Source organism: Caretta caretta, chromosome 22 (assembly GCF_965140235.1).
Source record: "Caretta caretta isolate rCarCar2 chromosome 22, rCarCar1.hap1, whole genome shotgun sequence".
NCBI lineage: Eukaryota > Metazoa > Chordata > Testudines > Cheloniidae > Caretta > Caretta caretta.
In genome coordinates this window covers 15,919,281-15,946,284 of record NC_134227.1, presented here as the reverse complement: position 1 = coordinate 15,946,284, position 27,004 = coordinate 15,919,281, and the positions used below count along the sequence as shown (strand labels likewise).

General features: G+C 44.0%; 1 long non-coding RNA gene across 1 annotated transcript in view; it reads right to left on the bottom strand.

The window, feature by feature from the left end:
* LOC142069816 (uncharacterized) overlaps positions 1-22,886 on the bottom strand; it is a 34,773-nt gene extending 11,887 nt beyond the window's left edge. The window contains exon 1 of the long non-coding RNA XR_012665799.1: positions 22,629-22,886. This is a non-coding gene — a long non-coding RNA (uncharacterized LOC142069816). The remainder of the gene's footprint in view (positions 1-22,628) is intronic.
* Between the last annotated feature and the right edge of the window lie 4,118 nt (positions 22,887-27,004).

Below are 27,004 nucleotides of genomic sequence, written 5' to 3'. Positions count from 1 at the left end.
ATCTCACCCATAATGAGCTGTGATACAGTAATATGTGCATGTTTGTGTGATGCATGTACCCCATTGTTCCAAGTGCAGTACAAACAGAGATGATGTGTTCCTGCCCCATGGAGCTTAACCCACTGGCTTTCTCCTTGTTTTCCCCCACAAGGCCACTGTACCCTATCTGACAAAATGAAGAAGGTGAGCATCTATAGCAGGAGGACATGAGAAGGTGAAACAATATACACATAAGGGCAGAAAATCTCATAGCTGGAGGCCTGGACGTCTGTTTAATTTCCAGACTGTGTTTACATTGTATTTTTATTACGATAATACATGTATTACCCAGCTCTTTTCATCAGAAGACCTACAAGTCAGTCTCGTTACTCCCATTTCACAGATGAGGATACTGAGGTACAGAGTGTCTTATTTTTTCCTTATGCTCCCATCTGTCTGTCTCCACCTTTGGCTCGTCCTATACTTACATTGTAAGCTCTTTGGAGCAGGGACGGCCTTTTGTCCTGTGTCTATACAGCACCAAGCACAATAGGGTCTTGGCCCACAGCCGGGACTCCCACCACAATAAAAATAAATAATAATCCCATTATGCCCATCCAGAGCCCAGCACAGCAAACTAAACATGATAGCTGTGAGCAGAGCAAAGCCAGAATTGCAAAAGTATTTCCTGACAGGCATGTAGCATTTCAAGAAACAGTTGAACTCTGCCATCAAGACAACAGCTGAAGAACTGGTTCATGTGTTCCTTCCCTCTGAGGCCCAAGCTTCTTTTGCCCTGGCACCAGTGTTTGTGTTAACCCCTCTTGTCAGGAAATACGCGGAAAAAACAACTCCAAAGCAGGACTAGAGCTTGGTTTTAAGATTCAGAGAACGCAGCTTCTGACTGTCCCAGTTGTCACTGTCGGTGGGAAGAAAAGGGTCTGCGAGACGAAAGATTGGTTCTAAAAATCAAAACCCTGACTCTGGGTTTACACCTCGCAACCCGGCAAACGTGAGACACCAGAAAAACGGCGCAGGCTCTTCTAGGATGTGAGAAGATAAACTCAAGCCCACATCCCCAAAATGTCCAGTGTCGAGTCCAGCTGATGCGCCACTGATTTGCACTCTCCCGCCAAGGTGCCTAGGACTGAACATGTGGTGCTAAAAAGACAGGATTGAACTGCTTGCGCTTGCAGGGGGAGCCAGTGTACCAGAGTCACACTGAAAAGAGGCCCCTAGGTGGTGGCAGGAGCCAGAGACACCACAGGCAAGCTGAGGCCACATCAGTCACAAGGAAAGAAGCTGGAGCACAGAGCCAGAGGGGGGCAAGGAAAAAGGGCTGGTAGCTCACACCTAGGTCTGGGCAGGACTGCTGGTTACTGTTACAAAATGTACCTGAGCTAACGTCAGAGGCAGCATCTTCCAGCCAAAGAGCTCAAAGTGCTTTACGATCATTGATAAGAAGAGCCTCATGAGGATTTTAAGGCCTGGCTTGACAAAGCCCTGGCTGGGGTGATTTAGTTGGGGATGGGTCCTGCTTTGAGCAGGGGGTTGGACGAGATGACCTCCTGAGGTCCCTTCCCACTCTGGTATTCTCTGACACTCACAGGCAGACAGTGTATTTCAGAGATGGGAAACTGAGGCAGCAAAAGGCGAAATGGCTTTCTCAAGGTCAAACGGAGCCACTGGCAGAAGTAGGAAAAGAATGCTGGAGGCCCGAGTCCCACTCCTGTTCCTTAATCTCAAAATCAGCCTCTCTCTAGTGGAGGCCCATTTGTTTGAAAGTAATTCCCAGCTCAGCAACAGTTTTACATAGCTCAGAGCTGATCTGTCTAGATAGTCAGGCACAATGGCCTCTTCAACCTAGCCTCTGAGCTGATAGGATGACAGGATAGTTTGGCTCATCTAGCTGAATACACAGCATTGCTTTCCCCATACACTTATGTAACCTTGCCCTGAGCACTGGCAATTGGCTGCGAGCTATGTGTTGCAAGCACAGGTCTTCTGGGAGAATAAGCATGAAGAATATCAGGCAACCAAGGGTGAGGAAAGTGAAAAGAAATTGGAAAAGTGACTGAAATGCCTTGACCTTGGAGAATATGCCAAGGACTTGTTAGGTTCCAGTCACTGTAAATAAATAGACCACATTTATTGTCTGGTTTGGCAGACGAGCTCTGGAATGCCTGAGCCAACTCCAGCAGGTGGGGCTAACGAGTGGGATCAGTCCCTCATTCCGAGACGAGACAGATGTGGTGTCTTCAGCTCTGGTTGTGTTGTGCGATTTGTGCTGCTGCCATTTGCAGGCAACAGCCTAGGGCTTTGCTAACGTTTCAACAAATTTAAGGCAAAGCTCGTTCCCTGGGGGTGAATCCTAAGCAAATGGCAGCAATACAAAACTGAGCTAAGGTGGAAATATGGGTCGATTCCCTTTGCAGCAGACTCACTGGATGCTCAACAATGGAGTTAGAGAAGAGCAAGCCTGACTTCAACTATGCTTATACAGAGCTGGTGACTGGGTAGAGCATATAGAGTTCTGAGTGGGCTACTTCCAAAACAAAACAGGCTAGAGAGGGAATAATCAATTCTGTGTATGATCCAGTCCTTTGGAAGTATTAAACGAAGAATTAGTACTCTGCACAGTAATGCACATGTCCAGTAGATGGCAGCATACGCCTTATTTTATAGAAAACCAAACTGAAACTAGGTACCTTTCCCCTCTCCCCCTTCCCTTCTCTCTCCTTTTCTTCACTTTTGGTGGCCTCAAAAATTATTAGTTCCAGATGAGCTCTTGGCATAGTAATACTCCATTTAACCCAATCCGCTCTGTGCCGAGTCAGTGCAAGTTCAAATGCAGCATTGTCACATGTAAATTATACATCAGAGGCATGTTGCTGAGGGGTTTTGGATACTCCTTATGCAAGTGGAAGGGGAAATATAAAAGGTTGACACACACACACACACAGAAGGGGAAATATAAGAGGTTGACACACACACACGGAAGGGGAAATATAAAAGATTCACACACATACAGTCAATCCATGGTCATCAGTAACAATGGCACTTTGTACAAATGAATCTTGCTAGAGTGGAACTGAATTTATGTATTGAACCAGGAACCTCTGGACTGGGTGGCTCTTTGAAGATTAGTGTTAATAAGCCATACCAGTGGGCATTTTGGTTTATAAGGAAAGAGCATTTCAAGTCACGCATGCTGCTATTGTTGGACACAAAACATGCACTGTCTGCTTGTTGTGATTCTACTGCTACTTGCTTGCCTTTTGCTGGGGTTACCTTTATTTGTACACGGTTTTAAATTTACCTCCCCCGGTTTTCCATTCCATTAGAATCAGTGCCACATTTCCTGGGGATCAGGCAAAAAATCTCGAAAAAGTTACACATGTGCTATAAATTTAGATCGTCTTTGTTTGTGCTACATTATTGACTTATTCAAGATTTTTATGCCTTACGTAGATTACAGATATCAAAATTATCATTGAAGCTAGTGGAATTCTCCCCCGACAGAAGAATGTGTATATTCTGTATAAAGAAGGTACGTTCTAGGGTTGTATTAACTGACTTGAGCCTTGCAAATAAGTAAAATCCTAGCAAATATACCAGAAATTGTACATTTGTTTGCCTGTATAACTCACTGTACACAGAGCCTATAAACTAAGGATCTCAAAGCACTTGCAGATTTTAATTAAGCCTCACAACTGCCATTTTGGGTTAGTTGATGGAGTATTATTTTACTGATTCTTTGCAGATGGGTAAACTCAGACAAAGTTTTATGCACCAAACAATGTGCATGTCCCCATTCAAATGATTCCTTAACGTTCTTCCTCATGGCCTCTTCAATAACGAAAGATATAAAAAATAACCCTGTCAAGGCCTAAATTTGGTCCTTCAGATGACATGGTATGTATCTGAACTCTATTGCCTGAGTCTGATTTAATACCTTGGGGCAGGAAACGTATCTTCCTCTATATCTGGATGATGCAGAGCCTACAGTTAGCTCTCGATCAATGATACTAAGAGGCAGAGATGGGCTTAGTCTGAATACCTCTTTACTTGTGTGGGAATTCCCACACAACTGGCCTCTCCGACTATATACATGGGTCGAACAAAAGCATGGAGCAACATGACCCCATGCTTTGGCTCCGGATCCGGACTCAGCTTTAGCAGTCGTTTAAGTGACAGGTCCAAGACCAAAGTCCGAGTGAGTGGTAGAGCTGAGAGTCTGGGAGAATCTTGGCTCCCAGATCCCCACTCAACCACTACGTAAGCTGTATGGAAACCATTCACACAGCGTGCCCATAGGTCAAAATCAGAGCTCGTACTGCCAATTTGTGGCTTTCCAACAGCATACCGCTCAACATTCAACTTCTAACAATCTAGGGCACATTCCGGTCTGACCATTAATACATTGACAATACCCAAATTATTCAGTATCTGGTGATTTAAATGACCCTCTGTTGAGGGACTAAATGGTGCGTAGACCTTTTGCACAGGAGTGAATTTCACTCAGGATAGCGAGACAGCAAAGCACACCAGCAGCAAAGCTGGTATTAGAACTGAGGAATCCCAGCCCCTGCTCTTATGCCTAAATCCCCTAGACCACACGGCTTCCTTAACGGCCTTGGGAATATGTTAGTCGCTAGCTTTGGCAGAGGTCTGAATAGGTGCTGAGCAAATTCAGGTTTTCCCAACATTGTTTTAGCCTTCACTGCTTATCGGATTTCCATCGCTCCCTTTTCCTTGTTCCTGCCCCTTCTTTTTTGTTCTTGTCCTTTGTTCTCGTGTTTACAGTCGCATCGGTTTGCTGTCAGGCAGCAACATGGCCTTGGAGGTTCTGTATGTACAGTAGGAGTGCGGCCAACTGGAAACTGCCCCCTCTGGCATTTATATCCCGGCGCACTGAAATGTGTCACGTTAAGCTGCTTCAGGTGTTGATGCTATTTCCCTTCCCCAGCCTCCCACAAGCATGTATGGGTAAATCCTTCTTCCCTTCCCAGTGGTTGTGCAGGGTCCATACTCCAGGGCCAGCATAGGGGAGTGGACGGCTGGAACCCCATGCAAGGGATCTGCAAGTTATTCTCTGTGTGTGGGCTTGGGGGCAGGCAGGGGAAAGCTGAAGATGGGGTTAGTGAAGCTGAAGAGTCAGCAGGATTGCAGAAGCTGCTGCGGCCACTGTAGCCCAGAGGCCGCAGAGATGGCCACAGGTGCTGTGTGTGAGCGGAGGGTTTCTTCACTTTGTGCCCCCTTCCCCTGCCTCAGTGGAACTCTCCCAGTTTGTGCTGGCACGTGGGATTTTTCCCTAGCAGCATCACTCCACTTTCTGACACCCCAGAACGTCGTTTAGCATGGCCGGTGAGCACTGTGACTTCCAATGCAGCCCTCTGTTGCCAAACACTAAGGGAAATAACCCTTTGCAACGTACATGGCATCTTCTGGGTAAGGATCTCAAAGTCCTTTACAAGCTAGTATGCCTCCAAACCCTCCTGTGAGGTAGGCATTTTCTCTATTTTACAGAACAGCTCAGGCACAGAGAGGTTAAGTGACTTGCCCAAGGTCACACAGGAAGTCACAGGAAGTGCTGGGAGCAGAACCCAGGACTCCTGATGCCTAGCCCTACACTCTTACGATTAGCCCATGTTCTCGAGTCTGACTCCACATCCAGCTACTTAGGAGATTTTACAGCCTTTTCGTAATGTTTTCCTGTTACGCTTTGATACAGCCGCCTCCTTATCCCCCTAAAGGAATGTAAATGCTACAGGAGGTTATTCTCATCCCTTCGGGTATCTAAATGGTGGCCATCAAACATCCTGAGTAAAATGGAATCCAACCCTGCCAGTCCAGGCTGCTTTTGAAACCTTTCGTGTGAATTTGGCCACTGGTGAAAGAGGCCACGTTGACAGCCCTGAAGACTGACCTCCCCTGTGTATCCTCAGAACAAGTAAACATGAGAGGTAGCAGGGTAAGCTTCCCCTGTGAACAAGCCTCTCTCCTGACCTCTCAGGACGAGAGGGTAACTCAGTTCCTCAACTCCATTCAGTCCTTGGCCTCTCTAGGGGGGCTGCTAACAAGAAGGGGATAATTAGAGCTAGTCCTGGTCGTGGTTTTCATTGCCATAAACATATGTTTGCATGGACCTGTTTCCCAATAGGCCAAACATACAGAGGCCAGTAAGTAAAAGCAACTTTCAGGCATTACCTAACCTCAGACGATTCTGCAAAGTCAGAAGTGACAGTTTCCCTATCCTGTTAACAAGCATCTGGATCATCCAGTCTCCCATATGCACTTTAGGGCCTGATCTACAGCCCACAGAAGTTAAGGAAAGACTCATTCTCCATAATTTTCCCCATCGTGTTACCTATGGAGCCAGTCTACCCAGAACTAAAGTAATAACATATGATTTTGGGAACTCTACGTGGGTCAGCTTTTTCATGATTTTCAGCCCTTTCAAGGCATCTCAAGTCAGGCAACCAAAACCAACAGTAAAACCTTTGAAGAGGTAAGTCCTAATTTTTTTTTTTTTTTTAAATTTGCAAACATCTCTTTTCACCCCTTACTTTAGTGTCCTTTATTTAGAGTATGGACTGAGCATGCTCAGAAACACTGCTGAATGTGGCTGGCCTCACTCTGCCCGGCCTCACTCTGCCCACCCCACTATCGGCAGACACAAGTCATCTCTGATGCTAATATCGATCACCTGAGGACCTGGGTGTTTTTCCTTACTAAGATACTGTGAGGGCATGATCTGTAATGTAGTTCAATAAGCATAATCAGATCATTTGCTTAAAAATGAATAGAAAAGCTTTTTTAGCAAAAATCAAACCCATCCAGATTTCTAGGGTTTGAGCTTCCCACCCTCACTTGCCCAGCGTTTCTCCTCTTGTGGGTAATTGTCTGGATGTTCGTGGGGTTACTCACCTGACAAAGGGGATACAGTGAATAAGAGTGGCAGGATAGGGTATCTGGCCCATTGCAGAAGGCCGACAAATTGCAAATAAATACATTTTACAATAAAAGAGCTGAAAAACTTTTTTTTGGAACATGGACATGCCAGTATTAACAGTCCCCATCACAGGCATTTCCACTCTTCTTCCCATGCATCTTAATACACTTTACAAATCTTAAAGGAGTTTGCTGCCTAGGCTTCTCCCTAGTAATGCTACTATCCCCACTTGTGAGGGAGGTGAAACTCAAGGACAGAACGTTTTAATAGACCAGGCCCTAGATCGCAGAGGCCGGGGGAGAGCCAGCATTTGCAAGACTCTTCATCCTGCACTTTTCATAAATTCTACAACAAGAAGGGATCATTGTGATCATCTCGTCTGATTTCCTGTATAACAGGCCAGAGAACGGCCCTAAAATAATTTCCTGAGCACATCTTTTAGAAAAGCCTCTAATCCTGATTTTAAAATAGTCACTGGTGGAGAATCCACCACAACCCTTGGTAAATTGTTCCAATGGTTAATTACTCTCACTTTCCAAAATTGACACCTTATTTCCAGTCTGAATTGGTCTAGCTTCAACTTCCAGCCATTAGATTGTGTTTTACCTTTCTCTGCTAGATTGGAGAGTATTAAATATTTGTTCCCCATAAGTAGGTACTTATACACTGTAATCAAGTCACCCCTTAACCTTATGTTTGTTAAGCAACATAGTTTGAGCTTTTTGAATCTCTCCCCATAAGGCATGTTTTGCAAACCTTTAATCATTCTCGTGACTCTTCTTTGAACGCTCTCCAATTTATCAGTGTCCTTTTTGAATCCTGGGCACCAGAACTAGACACAGGATTCCAGCAGTGGTCTCACCAGTGCCAAATACAGAGGTACAATAATCTCCCTACTCCCACTTGAGATTCCCCTGTTTATGTATCCCAGGATCGCATTAGTTCTTTTGGCCACAGCCTCACACTGGGAGCTCATGTTCAGCTGATTAGCCACCAGAACCCTTACATCTTTTTCAGAGTCACTGCTTACCAGGATAGCTTTAACCACACAACCATCCTTCCTCTCCCATAATGATAGATCCTGAAACGAGTACCTGACACAAACGCCACAGTAAACAGTTATCTGTCTGTAGCATGTACATACACTTTACTCAGCCCCACTGTGCAGTTCTCTTGCACCAGACCCACTGTGCATTATAAATCTGAGAAAGACTGAAGTCTGTGGCTTTTTAATTTTTTTTTTTACAATAGCCATGAAAGGTGTGAAATATTCCCTGTGTGTATGCATCTGTGGATACGATAATAGGCTAAAATGTGCAAATTCTTCTCATATTTAATGAACCAGGAAATGGCTCCAATTTTGGCTGTGCGTATTTCATATCCTACTCTATATATGGCTGCATATTTTAATAGTCTAATTAATTGCTTTGTGAGATTCCAGCTTAGTTTTCTTAATTATTGTGCAGTCACTGTAGGTAACAAAAAAAGTAAGTATTTAATAACTTAGCCTGGGTATTGCAGAATTATACAGAACTCATCTTTTCTGCCTCAGTTGTTGTTTTTGGGGGACACTGAGAGCTGAATTACGGGGGAGTGTCATTTAGAACTGATGAACAAGTCACACTTTTCCTGGTGAGTCAGTACAGAGGTACTACCCCAGCAGTGTGCTGTTGGGAGGTGCCAGCTGTCATTTGAGATGAAAAGCCAAGGTCCTGACTGTGACGGGGAGATACGCTCCTGCCCCAACAGAAGAACTCCCGCACATCTGCACGATGGGGTTATGCTGGCACAGCTATGCCTGTACAGTCTCTGTCGTGAAGAGACAGCCTTTGTTTTAGTTTGACCTGCCACAAGTAGTGAAAACCTTGGCCAGGAGAATATCAGAAACGGCGGCTATCCACCACAGACGAATTCATCCCTGTGGAGGGAGCTCATGCGAGGTCTGACCCCTATGCTGAGGGCTTAGGCCTTTTGCTCGGCCTCTGCACAGGAGTGAATTTCACCCCATATGACAACCACTGGGTTTCTTCCACAGAGAAGAACATAGATTGTAGGCAGTGTAGGGCAGAGACCATTTTTTTCTTCTGTGTTTGTACAGCACCTAATACAATGGGGTCCTGCTCCATGACAGGGGCTCCTAGGTGCTACCACAATATAAATAAATAGTAATTGTTCTACAATCCCTAGAAACTGAGATACCAAGTTACTAGGCATCATAGATCCTTTAGACAGAGAAATATTCCTGACTCTCCTTTTAAACTCATGGGTGGAAACCACCTTCCCTTCTCACTACTCTAACCTAAAACAAGGGGGGAGGGGAAACCCCACTCTGGCTTGACCTGGATGTCTGCAGGGCAGTCTCAATGTATCTCAAAAGTACTGAACCATTCAGAAAGTCTTCGGCGTTATTTGTTCCTTTCGTCTGAATGCCTGGGAGTGAAATCCTCCAATTCATCTCTAGCCAGATGGATCAAATGCTGAATCCATAGCGTTTTACACACCAGTTCCTTCACACCCCTCCCGCTTCCTGTCTGTATCCAGGGCCCAAGTGTGAAACAATCAAGGAGAAATGCAAAGCAGGTACACGGTCGCCCATCAGCAGGTGCAACCGGGGGGCCAAATTCTGCTCTATTTCACAGCTGTAAATCTCAACCCGCAGATTATCACTAAAGGAGATGTCATCGCACAGAATGGAGAATTTGTTATCGGATTATTTCCTTTCTGAGAATAAAATCTTCCCGTGAGCAGACAGAAGGCTCAGTTCTGCCACTCTTACTCACATTAAGTGATCCCTTACTATGCAAGCTGTGCCGCTGGCATTAGCAGGGTGACTCACATAAGTAAGGAACCACTCAATGTGAGCAAAGGGGGAAAAGGGGTAGCAATAAGGCCCAAAGTCAATAAGAAAAGTCCGACAGAATTTAATAGCTAACGAACCCATTTCTAAAGGTTTTTCTGAACCATCCTGTATGATTTCACAGACATTCACATCCCTGCTATAGAATTCCACGGGATGGTTTTTTTTTTTTTAACTATACAAAAACATCTCATTCTCTATTAAACTCTATGGTGTTTAGCGTAATTTCAAAAGAAGCCTATTCGGTTTATCCAGTACTACATTGGTATAATCCCCATTACATTCTAACGGATTTTGCTGTAATGTAGAACTAATCACGTGGGTGAAACACATCCCTGTACAGAGGGTATCTATGCACTGCTTAATTCCAATTTAAGCTCTAGTCTAGTCTCGTCTATGCTGGTCCTTTTACTACACTGATAAGTATGGTACCCACGTAGCTTAAAATTTTGCAGGATTGGGCCCTTTGAGTTTATTATTATTTTGTGGAATTAAAAACTAATTAATTAAAAGACCTTTTACACAATCTTAAAGCCAGGGAGAGCATTTCCCCTCGTATAGGCTTTGCACAGACAGCGGATCCTTTCACCACGAGTCAAGGTGTCGGTGGGGTCCGGGGCAAGAATAGGGGAGATGGGAGCAGTGCTGGGGTGTTGCCAAAACCCGTGATGCAGGGATTCTGAGCAACATGACTCCCTTAATTGAGGCAGCTTGCCACTGGTGCCGACCTCCCTTAGGGTCCTTTAAATATCCCTGGTTAAATGTATAGGATCAGATTTTGATATTCACATTGTCTGTGTCACACCACTCACCGCTAGTCTGGCACCTCCTCCTGGTCACGCAGGGGATTAGCCATCAAGGTCGATGCCCCCATCCTGCGGTTGCATACCCACAGTCACGGACTCTCTCTCATCTGCAGCTCCTCTCTTGTCCCTGGAACCACAGCGTCCCCTCCGGCCAGGTCACTCAGTGGCATTTCCCCCTTCCGGGGTACACTCCTCCCATTCTGTCACTCCCACAGTGACCCTGGACAGCCTTCCAGTTCACTGCCCTGTTAGTCTATGCCATGCCTACAGTGGCTGGTAAGGGAACCCAGGCCTGCCTGGTACTCTGGGTTGCTGTCCAGGGACCCTCAAACCAGCAGTTCTGGGCTTTCCTCTCCCAGCCCTCACTGTTCCTTCCTTGGATGGCTTCCTGCCACTCCGGTTCCCCTTCTTTCTCTGGGTGTACCAGCTCCAAACACTATGCCCTGAGAGCGACTGCAGCCTCCATGTCTCTGGAGCCTCCAAACCCTCCTCCCTTTTCCCAGGGAGTGACTGCCCTTTCTCACCTACAAGATCTCACCTACAAGATCTCTGTCAAGCTTTCTTACAACTACAATACCCACCTGCAGAAGTAAAGAAACAGATTGATAGAGCCAGAAGAGTTCCCAGAAGTTACCTACTACAGGACAGGCCTAACAAAGAAAATAACAGAATGCCACTAGCGGTCACCTTCAGCCCCCAACTAAAACCCCTCCAACGCATTATTAAGGATCTACAACCTATCCTAAAGGATGACCCTACACTCTCACAAGCCTTGGGAGACAGGCCAGTCCTTGCCTACAGACAGCCCCGCAACCTGAAGCAAATACTCACCAACAACCACATACCACACAACAGAACCACTAACCCAGGAACTTATCCTTGCAATAAAGCCCGTTGCCAATTGTGCCCACATATCTATTCAGGGGACACCATCACAGGGCCTAATAACATCAGCCACACTATCAGAGGCTCGTTCACCTGCACATCCACCAATGTGATATATGCCATCATGTGCCAGCAATGCCCCTCTGCCATGTACATTGGTCAAACTGGACAGTCTCTACGTAAAAGAATAAATGGACACAAATCAGATGTCAAGAATTATAACATTCATAAACCAGTCGGAGAACACTTCAATCTCTCTGGTCACGCAATCACAGACATGAAGGTCGCTATCTTAAAACAAAAAAACTTCAAATCCAGACTCCAGCGAGAAACTGCTGAATTGGAATTCATTTGCAAATTGGATACTATTAATTTAGGCTTAAATAGAGACTGGGAGTGGCTAAGTCATTATGCAAGGTAGCCTGTTTCCTCTTGTTTTTTCCTACCCCCCCCCCCCCAGATGTTCTGGTTTAACTTGGATTTAAACTTGGAGAGTGGTCAGTTTAGATGAGCTATTACCAGCAGGAGAGTGAGTTTGTGTGTGTATGGGGGGGATGTGAGAAAACCTGGATCTATGCAGGAAATAGCCCGACTTGATTATGTAAAGAGTTGTCACTTTGGATGGGCTAGCACCAGCAGGAGAGTGAATTTGTGTGGGGGGGGTGGAGGGTGAGAAAACCTGGATTTGTGCTGGAAATGGCCCACCTGATGATCACTTTAGATAAGCTATTACCAGCAGGACAGTGGGGTGGGAGGAGGTATTGTTTCATATTCTCTGTGTATATATAAAGTCTGCTTTAGTTTCCACGGTATGCATCCGATGAAGTGAGCTGTAGCTCACGAAAGCTCATGCTCAAATAAATTGGTTAGTCTCTAAGGTGCCACAAGTACTCCTTTTCTTTTTGCGAATACAGACTAACACGGCTGTTACTCTGAAACCTGCCCTTTCTCAGCAGCAGCCCCTGTCTGTGGCCAGCTTCCTGGATTTATACACCCTGCCTGTTCCTGTCCAGCAGGAACCTGCTTGCAATCAATTCCCTGCTCCCTGGCTCTCCCTCCAGGTGCAGCCTGTGGAATTAATAGGCCTACCTGACCATGTGTGGGGTGGACACCCCATCACAGTCTGGTTGACTGGTACCTTATTCTGTGAGTAGCCTCATCTAAGTTAACAGGACCATTCATGGAGCAAGATGCTGTTCAGCATGAACAGAATTTGATCTATAGCTAACATACAGAGATGAAAATGGTTTATTTTCTGAAGCTTTACTATTGGACAAAACAAGCTTGATCTTTCTTAGCCACAAGTCTCTTTTCTCTTTGCCCTTCCAGGAATAGGAGCCAAGTTCAAAGTTTTGTAGGAAAAATGAAAAGCGTCCCTGTGGAATTACACACAGTTTTATAGCTTTTAAGTGGGGCAGAAGTGGCACTGATTCACGACCACGGTTCTTTCAGGACCAAAAGTTCTCTAGGTCCTTCATTTGTCTGTCATTTCTCTCTGGCCCTGGCACGTGTTGGGAGCCACTTTCCATGGTTCACATATAAAAATATTAGTCTCTTGAGTAGCCAGTAGCTATTTCAGTTTAGACAACTTTGGGTTGCTTTAGTATGAAGCAAGACCAAGGGCCAAATTTCTCTCTCAAGTATACCACAGGGAATCTCTAGAGTCAGGATGGTTTTGTGGTGAATGCAGTAGACTGGGACTTAGGAGAACAGTTTTCAATCCTCCACCTGGACACAAACTTCCTGTATGACCCAAGTATGCCACTTAATCTCGCTGTGCTTCAATCCCCATCTATAAAATGGGGATGATGATAATTCCTATATCTATCTAGATCACAGGCTGTCCAGGGCAAGGATTGTTAGTATGTGTCCACTGCCTAGCACAATAGTGCCATGGTCTCAGTTCACACTGCTGTAATACAAAGACAGAGTTACACCGCTGGGTCTTACAGTGACGCAGCAGTGTAGAGAGTGTCCGAGTTCCATGGAGTTACTTGTCATTTACACCAGTGTAAATGACTCCAGAATTTGGCCCGGACTTGGAGGAAAGACTTCAGGTTAAGTCCTGGACCAGCAGTCCCTCCTATATTTTCTCTCTCTTCGAAAGATGTTCTTTTATTTTGAAACGGTAATTTGCAAAACAAGATTTTCAGAATTCAAGCAGCTCTGAGAGCCCTGTCTGAAATAAGGAACATCGCTTCATGAAATATGGAAAAGCAATCAAAGATGGTGGGTTCCCAGTGCTTTTAGTCCAACAGGGAACCTTATATAAACTCACCAAAGATGTAATATTTCTTTGGTTGGAACAGAGGCTCTTAAATGGTTATCCTGCCTGTTTCTTTAAGGGTGTGCTTGGGTTAAATGGAGTTGTCCTTTCACATTTTGGATGTGGGCCGCAAATGTTTTAAAACTGGAATCTGTAAAAGTTAGAGCTTATGCTCCCTGTCTATTGCAAATAAAACAGCTGGTTTTATAACCGGTGTAAATAATTGTATTGATTTTTTTTCATTACAGAGCTAAATACTTTCCACTGTGTTACAGGAAGGTGTGTGTAGCACAGTGTACAGAAGTGCATGCTTTCTATTATGGTAGCACCTAGAGGCCTCAACCAAGACTGGACCCCACTGTGACAGGCACTGGAGGTAGTTAGTGCATGCTCTGAAGACTTTAACCTTTAAACAGACAAGACAAAAGAAACATGGACACAGGAAGATGAAGTGACTTGCCCAAGGTCACACAACTAGGCAGTGGCAAAGCCAGGATTAGAACCCAAATCTCTTGATTCACCATCCACTGCCCAAATACATTACAGCACACGGTCTTCAATGGCTACCCTGATTTGCGTGCTACTGTAGATGCAAACATTGAACCCAGGTTGTGGAAAACACTTTGCAGAGAGAGGCTACACAGAGCTATGTAAGGAAACACACCCCTTCTTCTGGTGTATTGCAGAAGAGTCTTGATATCAAACAGTTAAGGATGACGGACAGGCAAAACTGCCTACTTGGCTATTCCTCTGTCAAGCAAGCACTTTTATAACAACTTAAATGGGAACGCTTTTTATAGCTAGGGTCTGAAATAACAAACACGCTCAATTACACTTTATAAATTGATACTTTCTACACAAAGATCTTTGCAGGGAGAAGATTCCATTTGCCTTTTTTTTTTGTTTTGTTTTTCGTCCTGAAATCACCATTTGCTGCAAAGCAAACTATGCCAACTAACTGCTTTCTCAGAGATGGTTCAAATAATCGGTGCAATCAATCATTTGCAATCGCCCATTAGTGTTTTTAATTATTTTCGAGTGATGGCCTTGCATAGTAAATAATAATAAATACAGGAAATCAGAATCTACCTAATCTACTTCTGCAGGCAAAAGATAATAAAAATGTTAAATAATCTGCTGTGCTATATAAGTAAAAAATGTCTCCTTTCTATGCTGTCATCTACTCTGATCTGTAAGCTCAAGCAGATCACAGTATGTCTTTTAATTGCTTTAGTCCATTAGGACAGAATCACCAACCTACACTGGTTAAGATTTTTTTTATTATTATTTTAAATGTACAGTACTTTGCTCTACAATTTGCTTTGACACTGCAAACACATTAATTGTCCCAGCCAGAAGCCTTTCTGCTTCTCATTTCTATTCCTATTTCTCCCCTTTGATTGGCTTGCAAAGAAACCCCAGAGAACCAATCAGAAGCAGCTTTTCCATTCATGTCCTAGCAACAAGCCCTGTTCCAATCTTTCTCCAGCAAACTGACACCTGAAAAATTACATCATGAATAATAGCGAAGCAACAAGGGCCAAGAATTTTTTTTTCATCTGTCTGCTGCAGAGTTCATTTAAGGTGTTTCAGTCTAGATTCTTAAAGCTACACAGTTCTAAATTTCTGCTGCCCTTTTTGCATTTCTTTTCTTTTTTTCTTAATCAAATATGTTGTTTAGCAGTCTACAGAAAATGAATTTAATTCCCCGCATCCAAAAAATGTCCATGGCATTTATCACCTTTGGTGCTGGGTTCTTTAATTACAGAAGATGGAAAGGAAAGCTGATCGAATGCTATACAAAATAAACATGTCTTGCTTTGTAATAAATAAATAAAATAGAGCAGCACAGATATCAATACCTGTGTGTGATGGGAAGAAAACCATTTTCTGTGATATTGCCATGCAAATTTTTGTCTAGAGAGTCGCGTGTATTTTCGGAGACAGACATTCCATAAAGGTTGCAATACATGTGTGAAATATGTAAATCTATTGCTTAAAGGTTTAACATCGGCTGCATATTGTTTTTCTGTACAAAGTTCAAAACCTTTTGCTCGCTTTCCTTCCTTTCATTTTTAATTAACGAAGGCAGAATACAGCTATGGTGCAACAGAGAACTACCTCCCTCTTTTGTATCATATTTTCTGAAAAGAAAATTGGCAGGGAAAAAATTATGATCAGCAAAGATTTTAATAATACAACTGATGGATATGCTTAACAACAACAAAGAAATTAGGCTTTTTAGCATGCCAGAAAAAAATACAGCACAGAACATACAATTCCAGATGATTCAAGAGGCACAAAGACAATGGGAGAAGGGGACTGATTCATTTAATTTAAATGTTCACTGTTCATTCCTACAGTGAGACAGTTTCTTCTGCAAGTCGGAGAATAATCTTTTTTATTAGCACTGCACCAAGACTCATTCACTGAATAGTATTTGCCATTTTATGGACGGAGAGAAGAAAAAGAAGAGGGGAAAAAAAAATCTGCAGACCGTATAATACTGGCACAAAGAACTGTAGCTGCAGTTGGAAGTGTTTGCAATATCCTCACTGACCTTTTGGAGGACTCGAACACCACTCTGCCTTTTGGTTGGGAAAAAACCCCCCACATGTATGTCAGCAACAAAGTTTCATTTATTGCTCTCCGGTGAAGGCTGAAATGGGGTGGGTTGTTGCCTCGAACTACAGATTCATATTATGCTCTGGGTGTCCACCACTTTATTTATTTATTTATCTCGGCGTTCGCATAAACAGTATCTCATGATGCAGCAAATAGTTACATTAGTGTCTGAGTTCTGACTGAGTTTTCAGCTCTTGAGAGCAATCAGCGCTGGCAGCAGGGTGAGGTTGGAGACTCTGGCATGCTGCCTTGCTACTTGAATAACCGCATGACTATATAAGGCCAGAGGAGGAAGAAGAAGGAGAGCGTAGAGGAGAAATATTGGGAGTATAAATATGAAAATTTAGCAAAGAGAGAAACTAATCTAAACCTTTTTGCCACTTACACTTTGAATCATGGGCTCAGATTATAGAACTGACTTCCTACCTTGTGCAACTGAATTGCAGAGGCTACTTGAATAACAAAAACACTTTGCACTTAACTTCAGAGCATATTACACATTAATTAACTCCCTCCACCTCTCATCCCTCCTGTTGCAAGAATTATGACCTTCTGCTTTAGAGCTGGGGAAACTGAGGCAAAGAGGAACGATGGCTGTGTGTGTTAAAGGACTCAGGAGATCTGGATCCAGTTCCTGGCTCTGTGGCAGGGGCGGCAGAACCAGGGGGGACCTAGTGTCCCTGCAATGGAAATATTGTGGGAGCTCCATCCCTTCATAAACTCGCTCATGCCTGGGGGGAGGCAGGGGTGTGGAGACAAGCAGGGGGGCCACGGGAGGGCTGGAACCGGCCCAAGAGCAGGGAGGAACCAGACATGCCAAACCCGTGAAAAAATGCAAAAATTAGGCTTGTTTTTGGCATAATTAGCTTGTGAGTTGCTTGTTGGGCTTGTAGCTTGTTGCAGCTTGTTGCTTCTTTTTTTTTGATCGACTCCCAGCAAGCAAGGGTAAGGGGGGGCAAGCGGGGACAAGGGGGGCAGAGAGTCAGAGGTGCACAGTGGGCCCATCACAGTTCCAGACCGCTCGCCGGGGGAAGCTAGTCACATAGAGTGTTGGGGTTATTAGGGATGGGCTTGTTTTGAAATGGGATTTACTTGATTTTTGGCTTATTGTGAAAGTCAGGGTGTTTATTTACTGCCTGAAAGTTGGCAACTGTGGCAGGAAGCCCTGGGACCCTCCTCTCCAGCTGAAAGCCAGCTGCTCCACACCCCCCCCACAAGTCTCAGTATCTCCTCTCACTCCCTCTCCTATTCTCCCCACCCCCATTCGCAAGGAGCATTGCCCAACCCCCCAATCCCGAGTGTGAATTTGGGCAAACCATTTAATCACTGGGCTTCGGTTACCTGTCTGTCAAATGGGAATAATAATCCTTCCTTTCTCCCCCCTTCCTTTGTCTGTCTTGTCTGTTCAGATTGTAAACTCCTTGGGACAGAAACTCTCTCTCACTCTGGGTATGTACAGCACCTAGCACAATGGTGCTGTCATCTCAGTACTATTATAACGTAAACAATTATCAGGAGAGAGGGTAAGTGACTTGCCCAAAGTCACTGAAGGATTCCAAGCAAGTTGGGGAAATTTCAACGAAAAACACTAGTAGTAAACTTTGCTACCCACATTTGCTACATTTGCTCATCAGCCCTAATGAGAATTGCTAAGTCCCAGTGCCTGTGCACAGCCCTCTAGCTGATACCTCTGTGTTGTGGTCAGAGTTTGTAGAGCTGCTGCCACACAGAGAATATGAGCTAGCGAGTCTCACAATTGGTCCATTGCTGACCGTCCAGCTGTGGGTTGGGAGTGTTGCTAAGGCAACATGTTTCAGCCCTTGTAAGTAGAACAACCCTCACCTCACAGACCATCAGCAAGATCTGATGCCAAGAGGGCCTCTGCCACCCAAGTTCAGCACTGTACCCCTTTAGCGAACAGTCTGCATCTGTGAGCCAGTAGAAACAGTAGGCAGTTATCCTCAGAGGAACGCCCACAGAGGAAGGGACATCTCACGCTTAAGAAACATGCTGAATGCACTTTGAAGCTACCTTCTATTAGGCTTAAGGAGGACTGCTCAGCTAGTGTGTTGGACATGGGGCCTTGAGGATGGGGTTAGGTAGAAAGCAGCTTCACTGGGGCAAGGGGATTTAGAGTTTCTACAAGTGGCATTCAGAGCAGCTGGAAAAAGATAAGATCTTTTGTTTCTGCAGAAGGGCAGCCTTAGGAGACAGCACTGTCTGGGATGGTAATATATTCAAACCTATTGACATTTCCCTAAAATAAATGTTCTCAAACATTTAGGGTTTTTCCCCCCCAAAGACAGGGGAGTGGTGCTCACTGTTAGAGCAGGAGACTGGGTGTCAGGACACATGGGTTGCCCTTTGAGACGCTGGTCCTGTCCTGTCACTTGATTTCACAGTGCCTCAGTTTCTCCTGGGGCAAAATAGGGATAATATTGCCTCACTGGGCTGTTTTGGGACATACTTAATATTTGCAAAGCCCCATGAGATCCATAAGTGAAAAATACAAGGAATTAACAATATTTATGCGTATTATAGAATAAACACCAATTGTTATAGTTAGAAGAAACAGTCTCTGGTAACACCAACACACGCACATCATCATGTAGATGTGATTAAGCATTTTTGTCCTGACCCAAAGCACATTGAAAGCAATGGGAGTCTTTTAATTGACTTCAGTCGGCTTTGCATCAGGCCCTTGATGCAATATGCATTTGTGCTCTACTAAACTTTCATCTAGCGCTAACAGAAGAGGATCTTGAATTAGACAAAATACCTAATCAACTGCATTTACTCCATGCTGCAGACGCCCACCTGCATTAGTATTATATCTTATAACATGCAGACGGCACCAAAGATTTCTCTATTGCCCAAATCATGCCATTATGAAGCTGAATTTTGCATTGGTTATCATTTGAGATGACTTCAAGTTAGGAAGCAACTGATTACAAATAAGACTTTCATAAGCCAACATATTACAAACTCACAACTGTTAGATGAATCATGTGCTCTTGAGCGAATTTTAACTGTGTGAAAGAGTAGTCATATTCTGCCCCGGAAGTGAATGCATATTAGTGAGTGTCATAGTGAACCCTGAATTTTTTATGGATGCATAACTCCTCCTAAGATCAACAGGGGATTTGCAAGGAATGCATGACCCCACAAGTTGTAAAATGATATGTGCTATTTAAATATGTTACCAATAATATAATACTTTCTGGAATTTCCCTTATTCAGGGTGAATTGCAACACGGGCAGGAAAGCTGGAGTCACTCATGAGTTCGGGAGTCCTTTTTGGCTTGAGGTTTTCCAGGTATAAATCACATGTACCTAATGCTAGTTACAGCCTATACCAAAGATATTACCAGGAACTAGCAGCAAAGGATGATATCTTTCAACAGATGGTTAAATTTCTGCTGTTAAATTACACATAATGTAATTACAAGATCAGCAGTAAAATAAAGGAAAACAGACAAGATGCAGGTTAGGTAAATCCCTTAGGTCGATTAGAAAATCCACCCTTTAACAGATAATGGTTTGAGTAGCTCTTCCTAAGGGCCCGAGTCTCATTGGCTTGCAATTGGACTTATGCTCCTAAATCACTTAAAAATTGAACAAATCTTGGGCAGGATTTTCAAAAGCACCTGTGCTCTGATAGAAACTAAACATGTCTGACACACTGAATTTGTGATTTTAAATCCTACCTCAAGCTGTCAAACCTGGCACAAGAGGAGTAGGGGGGCGGAACTAAGGATCATTTTAGAAATAAGGCTACCGCAGAGACAAATGAAGTGAAAGTCGAGATAGCATTAGATCTGTGGATCAAAAGGCAAGAAAGAGTCATGCAGGCTAATTAGGAGGAGGTTTATCTAGCACGTAATGAGACTGTGTGCTGCCATCTGGGTTAGATAAAATTCTTCATTAAATAAAGGGATGTGCTTCTTCGTTTGTTTTACAGAACTGTGATACCAAAAAGCTAAGATGGTCAACTAGAGCTGAGACAAGAAATTTAGGGGAAATGTTGCCTGTAGCAGTCCATGTAAAGAACAGTCCAGTGGTTAGGGGGTTAACATGGGAGCCCTGAGTTCAATTCTCTACTCTCACATTATTCTCTGTGTGTGCCTCCCTTCCACCTCTGTCAGATGGAGACAACAGTTGCCTCACTGAGGATAAATATGCTAAAGCTTGTGAGGTGCTCAGTTCATAAAGTATTTCAGGCCAGATGAGCATCTCTGGCACAAACAGATGTGTTGAGGTACAGTTGCTCATTGGTTAGGGTAGGGTCTAGGAGTTAGAGGACCTTGGTTTTCTTCCGCACTGTGCCAGTAATTCAGTGTGTGATCTTGGGGACAAGTTATGTAATCACCCCATGCCTCAGTTTCCCCACCTTGTAAAAATAGATATAATAATACTGACCCGTCACTGAGAGCACTTTGAGATCCTTGTATGAAAGATACTATGTAAGTGCAAAGTATCATACTTGTTAATCCATAATTATCCTCATTTTCCGCTAAATCATCTAGAGGTTGTGTTTCCTTTTTAAGCTAAAACATTATTCTCACAATGTGTAATGCCATGATGTTTCTCCTGGTAGGTTCAGACATTAGTCCATGACTAACATTAGACCTCTATAAAAACTTGCCTGGCTACTGCTCTCAGATGGACATGCAAAGTTTGGCTCTCAGTTTGTTTCTAAGAGAAACACGCTCTACCTCCGTCTTAGAGGTCTGTATTTGGGTACTGTAGATATAAAGGCCAAAATGGTGGCTTTCTGATATACATGATCAAATACCTGAGCATAGTACCTGTGTATTGTTCACAAGTATTTTTAAAGGCTCTGGGGGCCAAAATAATATGAGATCTGGTTTTTCCCATGGCATGACTTCCTGATGTGTTAAAAAAGCCAGTGAAAAATGGAAATGCACAAATAAAAAATACTGAATGCTGGTGCATTCCTTAATTTCATCACGTAACACTTTTCATTTATGCTTGGAGATATGTTGTTTTATACTCAAATGCTAACCTATCACAGAGTCATTCAAGTCATCTTAATTTTAGGACCATATCGTTTCTTCCTCTGTGTGTAAGTGTAAAAAATGAATTTCAAAAGAACCTTTCCAAGCACTAATCTAACCACCATTATCTTGGAAGATAGCTGGATCAAGCTCTTAAAGTTTTGGGACTGATTTTCAGAGATGCTAAGGACCTGCAGCTCTCATCGAGTCCCAGGGAAATTGTGGGTGATCAGCACTTCTAAAAATCAGCCCCGTCACCTTTAATCTGTCCCATGAGCAAAAGACTTTGGCAAGGGCTTGGATCACTTGATGTTACAGAAGCCAAAAGACTTCAGCTCTAGTGGCTAGAAACTAGATTGATTTTCGTTGCTGTCATGCTGAACCTCAGTATTGGAACATTTAAACTAACAGGCTTGCAAAAAGAGGACTGTGTTTCCTTTGTTTTCAATTATAAATAGATTACACACACAACCCTCCCTCCCACTTTAAAAATCATTATTAAGGTTACAAAATCAAGCACTCCAAAGTTAGGAAATGCCAGAATTGAGCTTGTCTGTTCAACCTGAATTTGGCTCCTTTGCACATATGCATTGTGCTAAAGTTTTTACAGTTCATTTACAGTCTTTATTCTTTACAGGGCAACCTTAATACTAGGGGGTGCTACCCGTCTTGCTGTAATATAAACACCCTAACATATATGGACTAGTTTATTTGTTCTGAATGCACTGTTATTGACCTGTTTTATACATAAACCTGGTGCAAGCAGAACGAAACGGATTAAACACGAGACCCAGTTATGAGCCAAATCCTGCAGACCTGCCTCAGGCAAATCTCCTGTTGACTTTAATAGGAGTTTTGCCGGAGCAAGGACTGCAGGATTTCTGCAGTTACTCCCCAAGAAGAAGAGCACATTGAATTCTATGGCAGCATTTCCACCAGAGTCCATATAAAGGAAGCCAGTAGCTAGCCAGCCCAGGCAGTAAAGTATGCAAAGAAGCAGAGGGAAGGCACTGTAATTTTTTCTCACAGAATTATAAAAGCCTGGCCTAGCTCTCCGTGCCAGAGCCTGCCTAGAGTTTCTGTCTCTCTCTACTATTCATTAGTGATTACATGCCCCCTGAACACCTGCAAGAGCAACTCATAAAGCAAGCATTCATGGGTCCTGGCAGCACCAGCATGGGAACTGCAGGCTACAGGGCGACAGTCATTGTATCCCCAGATAAAAACATTCTCTTACCAAGGCCTCCGAAAATAGAAGCTGGCTGCAGTTTCAGTTCGGCACCACAGGGTATTAGGGAAAAAAATAAAGAAGGGTTACTTCACCTCGGTCCTTTTTAAAGTCAATAAAGTGCGTGGCTGCGGTGCTCTTGGGAACCCTCTGGACAGTCAGTGGCAGCCTTCTAGTACTCTAGGGTAAATTGCAGGGATCTGAAGAAACGTTTGCTCACTGGAGCATCTGGCTACAGTGCAACTACTGTCCTACCACACTCCTAACCTGCAAGCCGCTCGGAGTTACTGCAAGCTGGACAGGAGACGCCGTGCTTTGGTGTTCAGCACCGTAACATAAAAGGGAAAGAGGGCTGCTCAGAAATCAGCCTATGAATAATGTGGAAAGGTCAAGGTAATAAGAATGAGAGTGTACAAAAGATTAGCATATTTAAAGGCATTTTAAGGTGCTTTTGTTTTCACTTTAAGAAATACAGGCACTTGTGCTATATTAATGACTAAGTGGAAGAAATACCAACAGTAAAACCCCGAGTTAAAATAGCTCCCGGCACGTAGGGCCCATGGTGAAGTGTTGAACTGGCTGGCGGAAGTGCGACCTATTGCTGAAGTCATCTGAAAACTCACATACAGGTTTGGGGTTTGGTCTGGAAAGGTGCTGAGCCTATTTGAAGTGCTTATATGGCCCCCAGGACCACAGTATTCGAGTGCCACACAATCTTGAATCCTCACAACACCGCTGTGAGGTAGGAGAATGCTATTATCCCCATTCTACAGATGGGGACCTGAGGCACAGAGAGACTCAATGACTTGCCCAAGGTCACACAGGAAGTCTGTAGCAGAGAAGGGACGTGAATCTAAGTCTCCAGGGTCCCACCGCTCAACTACTGGACCATCCCTTCCTGTCTGCTGAGTGCCTTCAACTCCAAAAAGCCGCTCAGAGCTTAGAAGGGATGAGCTGTCCAGTTCTAATCATTCATTGATGCCAATGGCAAAACTCCCAATTACTTTAATAGTGCAGGATCAAGTCATTATTATTTAGTGCCTAGGAACCCCATTGTGCCAGGCACTGTACAGACATGTAACAAAGGACAGTCCCTGGCTGTGAGAGCTCAAAATCTACATGACAAATCCAAGGTGACTCTCCTACGTTTCTGAATTATGCTCATGAAATGGGGAGAAATTGAAAAATGCTTCATTGCAGGTTTGCCATAAATATTAATATCTAATCCCTCACCATTCTATGGCACCCAAGACACTTTACAAATGCAGACTGATAAAAATATTTGTACTCTTTCATTTTACCCACCACTGCAATGCAGGAAACTCTAGGGTGAAACGCAATAGCTGTCTAATGGCTCACACCACCACTCAAACCTAGTTTAGGACAGGAAGTGAAGAGGAATACAATATCCAACAGAAACTGTGAGGCTCATTTAGGGACTGATCTAAAGTCAGCCTTGTCGTTTTTTAATATTGACTTCAATGGCTTTTGGATCAGGCCACTGAAGAGCTAGAATGCAATTACTCAAGTTAGAATTTAGCAACACGATACGTAAAATCGAGTCCTTTGGATTGGAAAGTCTAGTGGGAGATCTAGTCCATCAGATCCCTGCATCATAGCAGGACATATTAAGCTATCCCCTGTCCAGTACAAGTAAGCAAGCTGCCAAGATTCAATGCCTGAAGAGAATTTATTCAGAACCTCATTATTTAGTCATGTACATAAAATACAGCAAATACAAAACCATGTCAAAAAGCAGGAAGCAATAATCAAGGATTCCACGTACTCCATTGCCTCTGAAATGAGTAGTGAAGGTTGTTTTAAGACACAGGACTATTGAAAATACTTTTTTGTTAAACGTACCTTTATTAACCTGTGAAAGGGTTCATTTGTACAAGACTATGACTTCACAAACAGCCATTGATGTCATGCCTCTAGAGTATTGACTAGCCAATCCTAGTTTGACCTGATAATGCAGTATTTTTAAACATGATCTCCTTCCATAGCAAAATGCAATGGGAGACTTTCCATCTATTCCAAAGGGTGTTGGATCAGCCCCTTAGAACTAATCCTCTCTGGGAAACTGCATCATGTTATAAACACATGTGAACTACCTTCATGATAAACATGACTGAGCAGTGAGTGTAGACAAAAACAATTGTGTTTAAAAGCCAAGTCAGCTGGTCACTGTTAACCACAGGCAGTTCTAGGTAGCAGAATATACTTACACAATGGAAACATGCCAGGACCATAATGTTTAACAACCTTGAGAAAAGTGCCCTGGGGCTCTTCAAAGGCTCTACGTGGGCAGGAAGTTGATTTTGTACCTTAACTGAAAGAGAAAGCACAACTGCTTCCTAGCACTTGCTTGAGCACTGAGTTCTGAACTGACCGCATGGGGAGAACGCCATCTACAGCACAAAGTCACCGGTTCCATTGGTAGCTGCTGCTGCTGCTGTGTTCCCTGAAGGTCTCCTGTCCATGTGTTGACCTTGCACAGATTATGAGATCTCAGAGGCTCACTGGACAGAGTGGCATGGATACAGCATACATAAGAAGACACCAGGCCCTAGGAACTGCTTAAGGATTAGACATGGGCTTGAGCAAGATCTGAACTTCCCCATATCTCAAGTGTGTTCAGACCCATCTCCCTGAATAATATCATAACATTCTGCTGTTTGGATGCCTAGGATACCAGCAGCTTATTCTCTCCTTCATTCCTACAATTAACCCCCCACTGATAATGAGAACTGTGCCTGAGGGGCAGAAGAGACCACATAGAGGGGTAGCCAAATTTCAAGCCTCTCTGATGTTAAGCATGGACTCTGCAGTTTCAATGTCATAGGTTTACTATACGAGTTAGTGAGTTTAGAACATAAGGGACTGCTATATTTAAATCATTTTGCAGATCTTAGGAAATTAGGGTCGGATTCACATGGAAAGGGCGGGGGACAATATCATCTGCCCTTGAATTTCCAACAGCTTTAAATCCTCTCCATAGGCGTTCCAACACTGAAGGTAGCTGAGGGGACTCTGCTGGTTCTGCTCATTCTCCAGCCATGCTCCCTCTGTGGTCAGTGCCCACCCACCTTCCGCCACCCCTGGAGAATACTCCACCTCAGGGTCCCTGTACAGGAGAGCATGGGAGTTTGATACCATCACAGATCCAGGGACAAACATATCGGGGGGAAATAATTTGCCTAGTGTGATCTGGACTGTCTCAAAAGTTAGCAGTATCTTTTTCTTAAGAGAGTGAATAAAATAACATCTTCTTCAAAAGAGGAAGAAAAAAAGGAGGAAAATATGCAAGGAGCTCTGCTGTGTGTGTTTTTGACTTAGTAATATCTGTAGCAAATTTTCCCAGGAGACACAAACAAACACATGCCGAACCAGAATATCAATGAGGTCTTTTTTAGAACAAGCACATTAAAATGCAAAACAGGAGATAATGAGATAAAGCAGCAAGTTACAGGTTTCTTAATTCCAGATTTTTAAAAGCCACAAAGTAGTTTTAGGAGGAGATCTGAGTTAAAACCTAGCATACGGTTTGGCTGCTGGGCAACTTTGCCAAGTTTGCAAGCCTGAGGGAATGAACCAGGGTTAGAATGAGGGGGAAACACCAGCGATCCCAGAAAAACCAAACCAATGTATTTCTTAATCATGATGCTGAGTATCTCCCTATAAGACGCTGCTCTGAATCTGCAGTCCTGGATTCCAAAGGGTTGGTTTTGACCCCTATACACTGCTCCAGTGGTGTGTAGGGACCACGAAGGAGCGGCAAAGGGGCAGGAAAAAATTCCCCATATTCAGGAGCAGTGTAGGGCTGACATAAACGGGCCCTGGCATAGGGGACATGCTGTGGGTGGGAGAGAGGATGCTCGTAGCAGTCAGCACGACAAACCTTTGTACATAAGTTGCTGAAAATTAGAGCAACCTCCTAGGCCATTCTAATGTGTGCTCGGGTCCCTCCTGGACCCTGCAGCAGCCCAGAATGCAGGCGGTGTACTGGAGAGGTAGCAAAAAGTCACCTTTACCCTGGTGCTGTATGTCTCAGTGGGGAGGCATGAAACATGCCTCTCCTCCCCCTCCCTCCCTCCCAGCACTTCCCGCACACCACTGAATAGCTGTTCCCAGGTGTGCAGGAGGCGCTGGGAGGGAGGGGAAAGAGTTGAGCATGGGGGCCAGCAGCCCTGGACATGATTCTGTCCCCTGCCCCAAGCGCGCCCCGTCTGCTCTAGTTCAAACAGGAATTGATTCAGGGAAGTCTTCTGTCCTGCGATATACAGGAGATCAGACTAGATAACCATACTGGTGCCTTCTGGCCTTGGAATCTATGACTCCCACCTGCCTCCATGGCTCTTAAGTGAAAACTGGGATTCATATAA